The following is a 4,515-nucleotide window of genomic DNA, read 5'->3' as shown; positions in this document are numbered from 1 at the left end:
ACAGGGGAAGAATCTGCAGGCCACATGGATAGGGCCTTCGGGTCTGGGAAGCCGTCTTGGTTTTGTTCTGCTCTGATCTGGTGCTGGGGAGGGAGGCCAGGGCCAGCAGCTGCACGGAGCTGCGAGGAGTCTGGGCCCGGTAGCGTGCTCCCTCCTGTGTTGGAGATGCCCAGGGTCTCAGAGGGAGACGGGAGCAGTCGCGGTGTCACGACAGCGAGGAGGGAGGCTCTGACTTGCAGGGCGGCCGGGGTCTGCGAGGAGCTGCCCACGAGCCGCCCTGGGTGGATCGGCGGCGCGAAGGGCTCAGGAAAAGCGGGTGCTGCTCGTTCACCCACACCGCAGGCCCTGGGAGGTGGCAGGAGGGATTTAGCGGTGCTCATTGCTCCAGCACTGAATGGTTTTTTTTCGGTTTGAGAGGCTCTTGCTGTGTAGCCCAGGCTTCCTGAAACTCATGGCGGTCCTCCTGCTTCAGCCTCCTGGATACTGGGATTACAGGCCTTCCAAGCACTGACCGAAGCGATTTCACTTCATCTGAGCAGCGGTCTAGCAGCCGCTTTTGTTCTCACTTCAGAACTTGGGCCTCGCAGGCTCAGCCAGGCGAAGTCAGTGGTCTGTGAGCACAGGAGTTTCCTGCGCTGAAGGGTGCAGGTCACCACAGGAAGCAGCGGAGGAGAAAGGGAAGAAGCTGCTCGCACGTGGAACAGCCTGTGCCCTCGGGCGGACTTCCTGGGCACCCCGTCCCTCGCCCCACACACCTTGCGCCAGAGACCTGGTGTTTTGGAAATGAACCGGCTTTTGTTCCCCGCTGTTTACAGGTTCCTCGCAGGGCTTCCCTCCTGGGCGGGGTGCTGGAAGGCGGGGCTCCACCGCCCCTTCTCCCTCTGCGCCCCGCTGTGTGGGCGCAGGGCTTGGGGAAGCAGGTCCGGCCGCCACCCGCACAAGGACCCCGCCTGGCCTGCTCGAGGGCCATGCTCTCTGCCTCCCCACCCCCCACCTCCTCGGGACTCTCCTCCCTCTTTCCAGCAGCGTTTGGGAAGCACACCTTAGGGAACCGGGTACGTCGGCCTGTTTCCTGCACTTCGCGGGAGCAGGGTCTGCAGACGCTCGCCCCTGAAGGCGTGGACCGCCCTGCCAAGTCCCTGCAGGGCTCTGGCTCTGATCTGAAACTTGGGGGGTGGCATGCAGTCACTGAAGCACCACAGCGCTGTGGAGGTGTGGAGGTGTGGAGGTGTGGAGGTGCCCCGGTCTTCTGTCCGCTTGGGTACATCTGGCAATGAATCTCTGGCCCAAGATGACCAGGTGGAGCCACAGTTACTTCCTTGATCCCAAGGGCTCAAAGCTAAGTGTAACGTGATCTAAACACTCAAACAGAAAATGTAAGGAATGTTGGAGATCTGTGTGGAGGCGAATTCACTTTACATGCCAAGGAGCAAACCCTTCTAAAACTTGCATAAAAGTTCTAGCATGTGGAATCAGCAGTAGAAAGCCCATTGATTTGTTGAAAGTAAAAGTAGCTGCTTCCTATTTTTTAAATTTTCTTTTCAGTTCACTTTTTGCAGCACTGGAGACTAAATCCAAAATCTTTGCGCTGCACTGCAGCCCCAGCTTTTTCTTGTTTTGTTTTGTTTTGAGACAGGGTCTTCCTAAGTAGCCCAGGGTGGGCTTGATCCTCCTGCCTCAGCCTCCCAGAGTGCTGAGGTTACAGGTGTGCCCCACCATGCCCAGCTTACTTCCTCTATTTCCCTCCTTAGAATTTATCCAAACACCCCAAAAAGTCCTGAAATGGTAGGTGGCCTGGTCAAGGTGACCTTGGCAGTGCCCAAGCGAGCCTCCGTTTCTGGCTGACTCCCTGAAGGCGTGCTTGTGCTTCTTGTCCTGCTCGGGCCCTCTGGCTCTTCAGTGGCTGTCAGTGACACCTGACTCAGACCCAGCCCCTGTGTGGACTCTCCCTGCCCTCCGCCTGGCCACCCACGCGGCCAGCATGGCCAGCGGTGTCCCCATGGGTCCCTCCTGGAGTCACAGCTGCACACTGAGCTCTCGGCCCAGCATGAGTCCTTACAGCAGCCAGGCAGGGGAGAGCTGCGCCCCGAGCCCAGCAGGAAGAACCGCGTGAGGAGGGGCCGGCACCCACCCCGAGGGCAGGGTGGAGGGGACTCGGGCCGAGGGCCTCTTCCTGTAACAAAGGCTTTCTTAGAACAGTCACCATCCATTCCGAACGCGACTCCTGTGAACCCGTCTGCTGTATTCGCTGTACTGGAAAACGCTGTGTCCGTGTCTCCACCAGACACGGGTCTCCTGAGTCCGCACGCGCAGGGCGGTGTTCGCCTTCCTGGGCGCAGCCGGTGGGCGCGTGGAACGCAGCGTAATTCCTTTCTCGCCCCTGCCCTCCCTCCGTCTTGGTCCCCCTCCTAGTGTCTATTGCCCATTGTCTTTTCTTTTGCTCTTTTCTTACACTTGCGTTTGTCCTATGAGGCAGCCACGCGGCACGTAAGCGTGTACTAGTGTGTTTCACAGCATCGGGTCTCGGGCTGCGTCCACTTCCCTGCAGAGGGCTCCCGTTTCTCCTTCTTTATGGCCGAGTAGTGCTCCATTGCTTGTGAACACCACGCTTTCCTTACGCATTCACGTTAAGTCGTACAAGCGGGTCAACACGCGTCACCTAAAACGGTCCCTCCACATCCGATCTCTCCTTCCCAGTTCCTGCTGGCTGAGCGTCAGGTGGCTGGGGCACTGTTCGCCGGGCCGCAGGAGAGCAGCTCTGGGGTGTACTGGTGGCTGATCTCGGGAAAGGCCTTTCAGGCCTCGTTGTCTGGGGCAGTGTGACCTGTGCAGTGGAGGTCCGAGTCACAGGCAGCTGCTGGCACGGGGACCACACATCATGTGGCACAGCGGGGACCCTGCACTGTAGCGGGCGGGGGTGGCCTGTGTCAGGGCCGCTGACACCACCCGAGAAAAAGCAGGATGTACGCTAGAGGGCCCCTCACTGCAGCAGGAAGTGTTGGCATACATTGGAGGTCGAAGCCCAGGGTGGGGTGGTGTTGAACTCACCAGGGTGGGTGACAGCCACTGGGCACAGGGTAGAAGCCAGAGCCCAGGACCCAGAGACAAAGTCAGAGGAAAGGCCAATCAGCGGGTGACATGGCAACACGGCCCTGGTCTCGAGCGTCACTGGTCCTTCCCGCCCAGCACTTTGCAGGAAGGAGCCGGTCCACCTAGGGGCTTGGAGGAGTCGCAGTGCAGCCTCGCAGGCCCTGGACGGGGCAGCAGCTACTGGAAGGAGCCCGGTCAACGCAGCCTCGGCGACTTACGGTGTCCTGTGTCCGGCTCTAGGGGACAACACAGCCCTGGTCCGCGGCACGGGGTGACCTGGGAACCTGAGAGTCACCAGCGAGTTCCTCTCCTTTGTGGGGACCCAGCTCCACAGCCAGGGAGAAGCCCAGGTGACCTGCGCCATCCCCGGTGCCCTGTGTCCAGCAGCGATGGCCCCTTCCTCCCCGCTGCTTAGCATCAGAAAGGATGAAGGCATCCAGGTTCCTGGAGAGAGCCAGCTCTGCTCTCCATACGCAGCTGCCACAGGCTCTCTGCTCCCACTCCCAGTGCCCGGCTCAGGGTCCCCGGCTGCGGATCCACCTCCTCCGGGGTTTCTAGAAACGCAGCCCCGTGTTCCCCTGCCACGCGTCTGCCTGAATGTCAGAGACACTGTGTTCTGGGGATTCAGACTCGAGTGCCTTTACAGCAGCACGGCTCGCGCCAGCTCCCTCTGGGGAGCGGCCTGTGCCCATCAGCAGGCGCGGGCATAAAGAAAACCCGGTGTCTGCACACAGAAGAGCACCACTCTGCCACAGAGAAGGGTGGCGCTGGGTCACGCGCAGGAAAGTGGACGCAACTGGAGACCGTAATGTCAGGAGACAGAAATCAGACTCACAACCTCAAATATGCCCTGGTCTCTCCTAGAAGAGAAACACGAAGTATGAATAATTTGAAAAGCAAAACAAAGGAGACACTGTAAGAAAAAGAGCTACGGCTCTGTGGACACGGAGGGAGGAGGACCCGGGGAAGCACGTGCGGCCAACGTTTGCTAATAAATAATAAATAAGCAAACGAAAGAGGACGAACAGGACAACAGAAGGGGCGACGGACGGACAGAGAACCCTCCTGCCCCGGCCCCGTGAAGGAGAATCTGGATTTCAGCTTGATGGCCGGGAGACCGGCGCGGGGGCAGGACGACACCCAGACCCCGCGGTGACGTGGCTTACACAGCGCGTCTGCACCAGGCTCTGCTAAGGGCTCCAGGGACCAAGGCCGAGCCTCCACTCTTCAGGGCAGAACCTGGCCACTCCTGCCCCCCAGCCAAGCCTGGCAGCAGTGACCTCACCCCGGAGACAACCTGGCTGCCACCCCTGCTGGGTCGGCGCCTTTCCAGGCGCCCCGACCTGAGAAGGGGCTCCCCCGGCCACGGCACTCAAGGCTCAGGCTCCCGGACGGGCCGGCCTTTCCTCGCTCTGCACACCACGG

This window comes from Chinchilla lanigera, unplaced genomic scaffold, assembly GCF_000276665.1.
Source record: "Chinchilla lanigera isolate Chin_1 unplaced genomic scaffold, ChiLan1.0 scaffold00003, whole genome shotgun sequence".
NCBI classification, from domain to species: Eukaryota; Metazoa; Chordata; class Mammalia; order Rodentia; family Chinchillidae; genus Chinchilla; species Chinchilla lanigera.
This window is presented reverse-complemented; position numbering follows the sequence as displayed.